This window comes from Ambystoma mexicanum, chromosome 4p, assembly GCF_040938575.1.
Source record: "Ambystoma mexicanum isolate Mex_15411 chromosome 4p, UKY_AmexF1_1, whole genome shotgun sequence".
NCBI lineage: Eukaryota > Metazoa > Chordata > Amphibia > Caudata > Ambystomatidae > Ambystoma > Ambystoma mexicanum.
The window spans coordinates 767,012,114-767,024,792 of NC_090927.1; positions in this window are offsets into that span (position 1 = coordinate 767,012,114).

Consider the following 12,679-nt stretch of genomic DNA (forward strand, 5'->3'; position numbering starts at 1 on the left):
AACTGAGATGTATTTTATATCTTCCAACGGCTTTACAGCCTCCCCTTCCACTTCACATGATACGTATCATAGTTACATGCTTAAATTGGGAACCCTAAACCAAAGAAACACATTATGGTTCCATTTGTAAAAATACTGTGGGTGTACACCACAATTGACTGAAATCGAAACCCCAACTTTAGCCCTTTTCTCTGCTAACAAAGGGTGGTAGCTGGGAGGGCTGACCCTCAGCTTCTGGCCATCCTAAGAAAATTGTTTCAGTAGAGTGCACACAAAAACAATCTAAAATCCTGTGATTTTATATATTCTTAGTCGCTGAATTATCTTTCCTTCCAGATACCTTTGGTTGGGGTCAGTTTTGCTGACATGAACATGGTAAGGCAAGCAAGAACCCAAGCCAAAGGTATCTGGATGGAAAGGTAATTCAGCGAGTAAGAATATATAAAATCATAAGATTTTACATTGTTTTTGATAGTGTGCACTCCTAACGAAGCAATGTTCTTTGGATTGCCCAGAAACCGAGGGTTATAGGGTCACAATTTACTTCATGCTGCACTAATCTCTGGAATTGTGCTCATCAAACTGCCCAGGAGTCCTGGGAAGATGACATTAATTGGGAACTTAATTCTGCCTATGGTTAAAAAAAAGACCCATACCATTAGCCTCTATGCAGCATTGCCTAAATGATTGGCCTTCGCGACAATTAAGATAATTGCAAATTATACCATTCTGATTTCACTCCATAGGGAGTTCTTTTAATCTCAACAATAACAATGTGGGGTAGGCATATATTGGAAACACATTAATACATAAAAACAATTTAAAATTACAGTATTTCAGTTTTAGGGTCTCACCCAAACCTTTGATGAATCTAGACTGTATCACAGTCCCATAAACCCCAGTAAACCAAATTATGTCTGTTTTAGAGCCTTGTTCTGCATAACTACATATTTAAATATCATTAAAATCTAATGTGGCTTCATACTAGATATAATTTAAATATCAAAGCTGTTTCCGCATAAGGACATGTACCCACATCCAATTCACCAAAAACGGATAAAAGTCAAACCCGGATTAGGGGAGCTTGAAAGGACATGTAGACCTTGGGGTCGCCTAACAACTCTTGCCTATAAATAATTAATTTTTCCTGGGATCCGCACAGTTCTGCCAATAAATTTAGAGGAGGTTGACCCATATATATAGACTGTTTCTGAAAATGCTCAAGCAAATTGAGATGATCCAAACCATTCATGAGTCTCGGTTACATTATTTCAACACATTGAGCCTCAACAAGGGCCCCACACATCAACGACGAGTTCTTCAAAATAAAGCTGCCAGAAAGATATTCCGAAACCTCAGGACTCTTATTTCCCCTTCTTTTAAAACCCTCTTCTGGCATCAATTGAAAAATTAATCCACCTCAAAACACTGTGCATCATCCAAAAGATCCTATAGTCCTTGGGCCACTCTTACCTTCAGGCTAGCATCAACGATGTTCAGTGCTCAGAACCTAGTAAACTGCCAGTTCTACAAAATCAAGCAATATGGTGGAGGGACACATTGAAATGCTGTATCACTGAGCTTCAACTAGAAAAGTCCTTTCCCAGATTTAGAATTCTAACAGGCCTTTAACACTCGATCTACGTTGCCTTGCGCCTTCTGAATTAACGCTTCTCATCCTTGGGTCGCCATTGTGGCAATATATCCCAAGACCTTAAGCCATTGTTATTTGCATTACTCTCATTACCACTACCTTACCCAATGGAATGCTATCTGCTCGTCTGTGATCTTGCCGCTGTCAGGCCGTAAATCCTGTAGGGTTACTCACAATCTCTGTCGACAGCAGTAGCAGAACTAGGATGCCACCTAACTAATCAGGACTGCACTTTCCTTTTCTGGGTTTTGTTATTCTCATGCTGCCTATGAACGTACAGGTCTGTGACTGTCACTATGACTAGCTTTTCTGCTCTTCCCTTTTCCTTTTCCCTAAGCGCTGCAAAGGGCTTACTGTATTGTTTACGGTACACAAAGCAACCAACTTAAACCTTTATTTTTTCCCAAAGATTTGATAATTTGAGGGCTTTTTTCCAAATATTGCTGGAACCCAGTAAATAATGTAATATGTTCCCAGGCTATGCAAGTGGTGCTCCATCTCTAGATTTTTTATGCAGTGATTTTGTATTACCTTCTTTTTTCCTCAATATCAGAAAGCAATTGCCTTAGTCATTTTGCGGACCTCCAAACTCTGGAAATGCCATAATTGAAATCAAAACTGCATAGGTTTGATCTAAAACCCTGTGGATTCTGGTCACCAGTGGCACAAGCTTTGGAATCTTTAGCAGCGCCTCCAAAGTCTGTGGGATGTGGCTCTGGACCGTTTAAAAGGAATTCCCTGAATATGCCATAATGGAAATCAGAAATGCCTACAAGTTTGATCCAAAACTCTGTAGGCATTTTTTAATTCGATTATGGCATATTCAGGGATTAACTGAGCTGCCCCGCTATCAACAGATTTTTTCAACACATGAATAAAAAACCCGAGGATAGCAGGGCAGCAGAGTCAATCTAACTTACACATCTAATCTCCTTCAGCAAAGGGAAGCAAGGGAAGATTCCAAAGTATGTTTTCTGATGTTGTGGATAAAGAGAAGGTAATACAGAGGTCCCTCATGTAAACCTAGAGCGGTTTTGGTTCTTGAACTGTCTAGTCATCTATTACATTGTTTCCTTAGTGCCAGCATTAGCTACACAAGCTATTCATTCTTTATGACAGTATACAAGTTTAAGTACATTACCGTAAGCCCGTTTCAGTGCTTAAGGAAAGAGAAAGGAAAAAGGAGAAGAGCAAGAAAGGTAGTCAATTACACAGTGACATTCCCAGACATGTACACTGATAGGTAACATGAGAATAACGAATCCGCCAAAAAAAAAATTGGAATCAGATGTGTGCCCATTGCAAAGAGAATGGGCACACATCTGCTTCCAAAAACATTTATAAATGTATTGAAGGAAAGGGTTGACTAGAATAGGGGAATATGAAAGGAAATGCACACCTTGGGGTTACTCACCAGCTCTTGGCTGTTCCCTCTACCCAGCTCTCTGCTCTCTCCTGCTGGGGGCTCTGAATGTAACCAACTAAATGTCCCAAGCACCTATCGTCAAGACAATGTATTTCATCATAAACGGCTCGCAGCTCATGACATCATGCGCCAACAATGAGACCTGATGCCCCACCCCCTATAATGAAACCTGCGTATGGGCATAGCTGTGTGTAGCAGGTGGTGGGGGCAGCAACCATTACACAGGGGGATATGAATAGGTAGGCAGATATAGAAGCCAAAAATGTGGAGGGAAAAGTCAAATGTTCTCCCAAACACTCTTCTCAGGGTGCTCGGGCAAGTGGGGCCAGTTAGAGTAGGTTTCTCTGCTGAAGCTGGATGAAATATTTTACCTTTGGCTGCTCATTCTTTGGCTTTTTCTTTCTGCGTGCAATTAATTCAAAATTGGGGAAATGACAACCTCTACAGGAATGTTAGTAAACGAAGATCATCTGTTTTGACATCCCGACTATGTCCAGATGACCAGGTCCTCTTCAACCTACAGACTAACTCACATCCCAACTGACGCATTCCCAACTTTATGTTCAAGAACATTAGACACTTTATAAAAATGCCAACCTTTGTCAGGTCTCAGCCAGATTCTTCCAAAACATGAGCTTCAACAATTGCTTCCCACATCAACAGCAACTGCTCAAAAATAAAGCCACCGGAATTATCTTCTCCCAAAATCTCAGGAAACATTTTCCCCTTTGTTTAAGTCCTCTTCTGACACCGCATGGAAAAATAAATCTACCTCAAATCATTATCCTTCTAGTTCAATGTCAGCATCAAATAAGAGGCGCAGACCCTGGCAGACAGCACTGCCAAATCAAGCTACCTTGGGGTTGATAGGGGGACAAATTAGAATGATTTATGACTGAAATTCATACTGAAACTGTCCTTTCCCAGATTTAAAATTAACCTTCAAGCATGTCTCTCACCCCGGGCCTTTAACTATTGGTGTACCTTGCATTTCTCTTTCTGAATAAACCCTTCCAAATCCTTGTGTTGGCACTGTGTCAGTGTATCCATTAATGAACTTGCATTACTCCATCATTTAAAACTACTTAACATTGGAATGTTATCTGCCCATTGTGACCCTTGCTGCAGTCAAAACTTAAGCAATCTCATAAGTCTTGTGTTGTTACTCACGTTCTGTCAACGGCAGCAGCAGAACCAGGCTGCCACCTAACTAATCGTGCCTACACTTTTCTGGGTTTTGTTATTCTCATTTTACCTGTGAATGTAAATGCCTGGGACTGTCACTGCGCAATTGACTACCTTTTTTGCTATTCTCCTTTTTCCTTTACCAATTTCAGAAAGCACACTTAAGAATCTTTAGCAGTGCCACCAAATTCTGTGGGATGCGTCTCCGGACCCTTTAAATGGAATTCCCGAATACACCATAGTGGAAACCAGAAATGCCTTCATGTTTGATCCAAAATGCTGCAGATTCTTGACACCAATGGTGCAATCTCAACGTCCGTCCCTCTTCCCACATCCAGAAAACAAGCATTGACATGCCAACAGCTTTGGGCTATGCCTATGCAGGACTCAGGTGTTTTCTTACAGGCCAACATAGTCCAGTGAATCATTTTGTGTCTGCTTAAATAACACGTGGGTACAATCTAACTTAAACATCTAAGCCACACATCTAATTCCAAAAACATTTCTAAAAGCTTTGAAGGAAACGGTTGATTAGAATAAGGGGATTTGAAAAGAAATGTACACCTTGGGGTTACTAACCAGCTCTTGCCCATTCTCTCTACCTAGCTGTCTGCTCGTTCTCCAAAAACACTCTTCTTATGGGAACTCTGGCACATTGGGCCAGTTAGAGTTGGTTGCTCCACTCAAGCTGGATGAAATATTTTCCCTTTGGCTGCTAATTCTTTGGATTCATTCTTTCTGTGTGTAATTAATTCAGTATGTGGCAAATGACAACAACCTCTACAGGAATGTTGGCAAACCAAGATCATGTGTTGGTATCCCGACTATGTCGCAGTCTGTGGACCTCCCAACCAGTCCACTCTCTCAAACTCCTCTCAAAGGTAGAAAACCTCTGCATTATCCCAGATGACCAGGTCCCCTTCATTCCACACACTAAACTTGCATACCAATGTATCCATTAACATATCTTGAATTTCTCCTTCATTTAAAACTGCCTAACAACGCAATGTTATTGGCCGATTGTGACTTTGCTGCTGTCCGACCTTAAGAAATCTGGTAAGCTTGTTGCGTTGTTACCCACATTCTGTCAGCAGCAGGAGCAGAACTAGAATGCCAATCAGGCCTGTACTTTTCTGGGTTTTGTTCTTCTAATGTTACCTATTAACGTACATGCCTGTGACTGTCACTATGCAATAGACTACCTTTTGCTCTTCTCCTCTTTCCTTTCTGTTTCCTCGAGCACTGTGAAGGGTTCACTGTAATGTTCACACAATACAAAACTACCAAATAACTTAACCATGCATAATTTCTCAAAGAATGAATAGCTTATGTGTGGAACTCAGGAAACAATGTAATATATTCCTACCTAGGCTGTGCAAGAAACATTGATTTCTAGGGTTCACATAAAGTACCTTTGTACTACCTTCTTTTTCTCTCCAATATCAGAAAACACATTTTAGAATCTTTAGCAGCACCTCAAAACTCTGTGGGATGTGGCTCTGGACCATTTAAATGGAATTCTTGTCACTAATGGCCCAAGCTCCAAGCCCGTCAATCGGCCCCATTCAGAAAACACATATTGACAATGCCAACAGCTTTGGGCTGATGCCTAGGCATCCAAGGGAACTTTGTCAGGACTCAGAGGCATATTCACGCAGGCCAACAAACTCCAGTAAAACATTTGTGTCTGTTTGAAAAACCTGTGGATAGCAGGGCAGCAGAGTCAATCTAATTTGAATATCTAATCTCCTTCAGCAACGGGAATGGGCACACATCTAATTCCAAAAACATTTATAAACGTATTGAAGAAAAGGGTTAACTCAATTAGGGGAATACAAAAGGAAATGTACACCTTGGGGTTACTTACCAGCTCTTGGCTGTTCCCTCTACATAGCTGTCTGCTCTCTCCTGCTGGGGGCTCTGAATGTAACCAACTAAATGCACCTATTACCTATTGTGAAGTCAATGTATTTCATCATAAAGGGCTCACAGCTCATGACATCATGGGCCAACAATGAGACCTGATGCCCCAACCACTATTAGGAAACTTGTGTATGGGCATAGCTATGTGTAGCAGGTGGTGGGGGCAGTATCAGGGGAGATATGAATAGATAGGCAAATACAGAAGTGTACAATGTGGAGGGAAAAGTAACATGGTTCCCCAAACACTCTTCTCGGGGGGCTCTGGCAAGTGGGACCAGTTAGAGTAGGTTTCTCCGCTAAGCTGGATGAAATACTCTCCCTTTGGCTGCTAATTCTTTGGCTTCTTTTTCTTTTTGTGTGCATTTAATTCAGGATTGGACAAATGACAACAACCTCTAAAGGGATGTTGGCAAACCGAGATCATCTGTTTTGTAATCCTGACTGTGTCCAGATGACCAGGTCCGCTTCAGCCTACACACTAAACTCACATCCCAACAGAGGCATTCACAACTTTATGTTCAAGAACATTAGACACTTTATAAAAATGCCAACCCTTGCCAGGTCTCAGCTAGAGTCCTTCAAAACAAGGGCTTCCCACATAAACAGCAACTGTTCAAAAATAAAGCTAACATAATTATCTTCTCCCAATATCTCAGGAAACATTTTCCTGAGCGTTAAAGTCCTCTTCTGACACCTTACTGAAAAACAAATCCCCTGCAAATCACTATTATCCTTGTATCTCTCTTACCTCCATGCCAGCATAAAATAACATGCTCAGACCCTGCTAGCCAGTGCTGCCCAATCAAGAAAACTGGGGATAGGAGCCCAAACTAGAATGCTGTATGACTTAAATTCATACTGAAACTGTCCTTTCCCAGATTTAAAATGAACCTTCAAGCGTGTCTCTTCTCCCAGGCTTTTAACTATTGGTGTACCCCGCATTTCCCTTTCTGAATAAACCGTTTCCGATCCTTGCATTGGCACTGTGTCAATGTATACATTAATGTAACTTACATTACTCCATCATTTAAAACTACCTAACAATTAAATGTTATCGCCCCATTGTCAGACGGTAAGCAACCTCATAAGTCTTGTGTTGTTACTCTCATTCAGTCAACAGCAGTAGCTGAACTAGGATGCCACCTAACTAATCGGGCCTGCACTTTTCTGTTATTCTCATTTTACCTGTGAATGTACATGCTTGGGACTGTCAATGCGCAATTGACTATCTTTTTTGCTATTCTCCTTTTTCCTTTCTCAATATCAGAAAATATCACTTTAGATTCTTTAGCAGTGCCTCCATACTCTGTGGGATTTGGCTCTGGACCATTTAAATGGCATTCTCTGAATACATCATAATGGAAATCGGAAATGCCTACATATTTGTTCCAAAATGCTGTGGATTCTTGTCAGCAATGGCACAAGCTCCAAGCAGCTTTGGGCTATGACTAGGCAAGACTCAGGTGTTTTCTCACAGGCCAATATACTGCAGAGAACCATTTTGTGTCTGTTTAAATAACCTGTGGGTACAATCTAACTTAAAAATCTAAGCCACACATCTGATTCCAAAAATATTTCTAAAAGCTTCTAAGGAAAGTGTTGACTAGATTAGGGGAATATGAAAGGAAATCTACACCTTGGGGTTACTAACCAGCTCTTAACTATTCTCTCTACCTAGCTGTCTGCTCTCTCTAGGAAAATCACTCTTTTTGGGTGGGCTCTGGCATGTGGGACCAGTTAGAGTTGGTTGTTCCGCTCAAGCTCGATGAAATATTTTGCATTTGGCTACTAATTCTTTGATTTCTTTTTCTTTCTTCGTGTAATTAATTCAGTATGTGGCAAATGATGACCTCTTCAGGAATGTTGGCAAACCAACATCATCTCTTTTGGAATCCTGACTATGTCCAGATTACTAGGTCCTTTTCAACCTACACACTAAACTCTCATACCAATGTATCCATTAGCATATCTTGAATTTCTTCTTAATTTAAAACTGCCTAACAATGCAATGTTATCAGCCAATTGTGACTTTGCTGCTGTGCGACCTTAAGCAATCTCGTAAGCTTGTTGCATTGTTACTCACATTCTGTCAACAGCAGTAGCAGAACTAGGATGCCAACTAACTAATCAGGCCTGCACTTTTCTGGGTTTTGTTATTTTCATGTTACCTATGAATGTACGTGCCTGGGACTGTCACTGTGCAATTGACTACCTGTTTTGCTCTTCTCCTTTTCTTTTCACTTTCCTTAAGCACTGTGACGCGTTTACTCTAATGTTCACACTATGCAAAACTACCAAATAACTTAAACATGTATAATTTCTGAAAGAATGAATAGCTTATGTGTGTTTGTCCAACTAATGCTGGCACTCAGGAAACAATGTAATAGATTCCTAGACTGTCCAAGAAATAGACAGTGATTTCTAGGTTTGCATAAAGTACTTTTATATTACCTTCTTTTTCTCCCCAATATCAGAAAGCACACTTTACAATCTTTAGCAGCACCTAGAAACTCTCTGGGATGTGGCTCTCCACTCATGCTAAATGAAATGTTCTCACTTTTGCTGCTAACTCTTTGCCACCTTTTTTTTCTGTGTGCAATTAATTAAAGATTAGGGAAATTACAACAACCTCTACAGGAATGCTGACAAAACCGAGGTCATCTCTTTTGGCATTCTGACTATGTCCCACTCGGCTGTCCTTTCACCCTGTCCACCCTCTCCAACTCCTTCCAAAGGTAAAAACCCTCTGCATTATCCCGGATAATCAGGTCCCCTTTAACCTACACAATAAACTCCCATCCCAACAAACCGATTTCCATTTTTATGTTAACCACTGGTGCACCACTTTTTGTAGTACTAATATTCTCTAAAATGTATCTGCCTGGACCACACCTTACACTAGCTGTTTCAAATTGGAGTGCAATCAGAATTGCAAGAAGGTCCTTGGGTTTACCAAGCTTACTCAATCCTTCCCATAGGATTTGCCTTCTTACATAATCAAATGCTGAGGTCAGGCCTATACTTGCAAGATTTACTGGAACACCATTCCCACAAACATATTTTGCACATGGAAGATACAGGATAAAAGCTTATTGTACCATGCCCAGAGCTTTACTAAAGACAAGTTATATGTCCGATAGAATGGTGTTAATATCTGGCCATTCTATCAGGTCTCTAATATATTATTTGTTTTGTGATTCCATTATTTAATGACATGAAACGATATGATGTTGATTCTGTACACATCCCATGCATATATAGACTATAATGGTGGCGCTCCATTTTGCTGGAATCCTATTACACTCCATGATCCGATATAATCGCTAGAAACATGCATGAACATGGTATCCCATAGAGATGGCATATATTTCAATAGGTCTAGAGGTACAGTTTACAGGTTGCGACTCTTGCCTCTTGCTTGAGTCCTTAATGCCTAACTAAGTCCTTTACAGTGATGTCTGAACATTTATAATTTCTCATAATCAAGCACTTCCCTCTTGTGATATCCTGCAGTATCACATCCTCACCGGATCTAGGGAATACTAATGCCCCACTATGTGTGCCATATGTGCCATTTACTCTGGAGAAGGGTTCCATCTATGTTTCTGTAGCCAAATGTGCTGGGAGTGAAGTGGGAGAATGGAAGACCAGGCTCCCGTCCTTCACCTCTCGCGCTTGGCCTAAAGGGTCACGGCCCAGGCACCCGCCACGAGAAGAGTTTGCCCACCTACCAGACGACCAAATACCCTGGTACAGGAACATACGGATGTGTCCATCTGCCTGCCCAGCAGCCCACCCTGCCCATGCCGACACCTGCGGCGCGGATCAACTAGACTAAAACCTACACGTCGTTAGAGATGCCATGACGACCTAGCCAACGGTCAGCACACCTGTACAAATATACACACTGGACACTCCCGCACCAATCTACACGAAGAATATACTCAGTGCTATGACGTAGGCGACAGACATACTCACGGACGTGCATCTTTATTATTTTCCACATAGGCTCTCAAAATGCAGAAACGCAAGACGCATCATGAACTCATCTAAAGAGCTTGCTTACGCTTCTCCTAAACCCAGGTGCCATAATGAGAAATATAACGAAGACACGATACTGGTCATAAGGCAATATGATACTATAACCTAAAGCGCCTATGCACCAAACGGTTCTATCTATACACCAGGCCTAAGTAGGCCGCAAGCAAGAGCTTCCATGGACGTTAAAAGAACAAGAGTCAGGTTGCTGATCCTGCAGAATGAGCCCGGCGAAAGCAAACAGCCAAGGTCGCAATGTTGCAAACCCACATTCCGAAAGCAGACCATCAAGGGCACGATGTTGCAACCTTGCACGCCGCACACCAACGTTAAAGTCACACCTGCAAATTAAACCAGGCACACAGTGGAAAAACAATATTAATTGTGCAGAATTTTGCCTCAAACACGGTCCCACCTCACGTGACCAAGCCGAACCTGACAGGATGCCAAGCCCTGGAGGAAGAAGGCGTCTGGATCCCTCGTTACAAGACATAGGCAGATACAATTAAAAGGCTCAATGGACATCTGCGACAGTGGGAGTAGTCGGCCTTCCAGCTTATGAATAAGTCCTCATATTGTCTGCACGTACTCATAGTGAAACATTGTTGCAAATGACAGGTACACCGAGAGCTGGGAACAGCGATGGTCCCAGGCTGGGAAGCTCGCGGGCGCACCAATCAGAACATGGGGCTCCTATTACTGACGCCATTAACATTAACCAATCATCAGGGGTCTTCATGTAACAATTCTCATGTATCTAATTGTAGGGACAACCCAGATATATCACCTGACTAACCCTTGTCCACTAATATTGTTCTCTATACGTATGCTATACTAACCCTACCACTCGAGCAACCAATTAAGAGTGGCGATAGGTTTTTTGCTAACTTTCCAAGGTGACGCAAGTAGCGCGTCATACTAAGGTAAAAAGGGCCTGCGAGCCCTACGATTGTGTGCGTGTCAGGACGGACGCGTACGATCCTTGACCCATCCCTGCCGTTTTTGTCTAATAAACAGCAGAGTCACCTTGCTTCTTGCGTGTGTCTCATACTCTATCTCTTTTGGGATATACGGGAGGAGTTGGGGCCTCCCTGCCTGGAGGTCTGCGGACGGCCCGGCTGACCCCGGCAGAATTTCCCCCCCCGACAAGTTGGAGGCACTGCTGAGATCTGTTTAAGATCCACCTTTTTATTTTTACTTTTTCCAGGCACTCACGTTGCGAGGAGGCCCGGCGGCGCGGCCCCCTCTGCCGTTGCCCCCTTCTGAGGACTACAGGACCATCGCGGAGCTGCGAGAAGACCGGACAGCGCAATCCGGATATTGGCCCTCGGGAGCCGGTTGAGAAGTATCCCGCCCGCGGTTGGCGTGTGTCCAGACGTGGTCCAGACGAGGGGAGGTGACGAGCCGCTTGGAGGGGTGCACGCAGTCGAGCGGCCCCGCATCAAGAGAACTTGGTGAGCATGCCACGCACAACAAGCAATGTGAAATTGTGAGGGAGAGGGGAGGAATTAAATACGAGAGGGGGGAGGTGTTGCACAGGTGCGCGGCGAAGGTTTGACAATTTAGTGTTGGCAATGGAATGAATGGTAGCCGAACAAGTGCGAGAGCAGTCGGCTACGTTACGCAAGAGAGGGGGGCAAAGCACGAAAACATCACGTGCAGCCGCTCGTAGAAACTGATTGGCTTAGGTCGCGACTACGTGTAAGGGTGGGTGTGTGTGGTTTCCTGCGATTTGGCATTTATTGATCAATGAGTAGGTGAGGATCCCTATTGTTCGAGCAAGAAACTCGATAGATAGATGACGCTTCCCTGTAGGCGGTAGCTAGTTAGTTGCCCAATACGGAAGATAATTGGCTGGTTAAGCCCTCCTGTTGAGGGGCGTATCACACGCGAGGCGACGCAGTGTGCGCAGTCTGATTATATTATTGATTTGATTACCTTGTTCCAGGAGTGACAGGAAGACAGCTGTAAGGTTAACGGGGGTAGATTGCAAGTGCATTTTGAACTTAAAGAATATATGAAGAACTTACCAGTAGCTCGAAGAGATCGGTGACGTCACCAGTAGGGCTTTCATAGGATATCGCGAGCACAAGGCATCTTCGTTTTGAGAGTGGTGGGGAAGAGAACTGTGGTAAGGGAGTGGAAACGGAGATAAACGGTAAATGAGTTGATCGGGGAAAGGCGAAACGGGGGACGTGGCTGCGCACGGAGAACGCCGGCCACGGCAAGTGTAGAAGGGGGAGGAGCACGTGAAAATAGGACGACTGTATAAGAGCGTCATAAGGGGTACGCAGCCGCAGGGGGCTACGTGCGCCTCGGCAGCAGGGGGCCGTAAGGGTGTTGTATAAAGAAAGAAAGACTGAAGAAAATATACAAATGAAAAATACCCTATTTTTTATAATTTTCATTAGCGGACTATCGTAAGTCCCCAGACTTACGGGGCCAGGTAAACG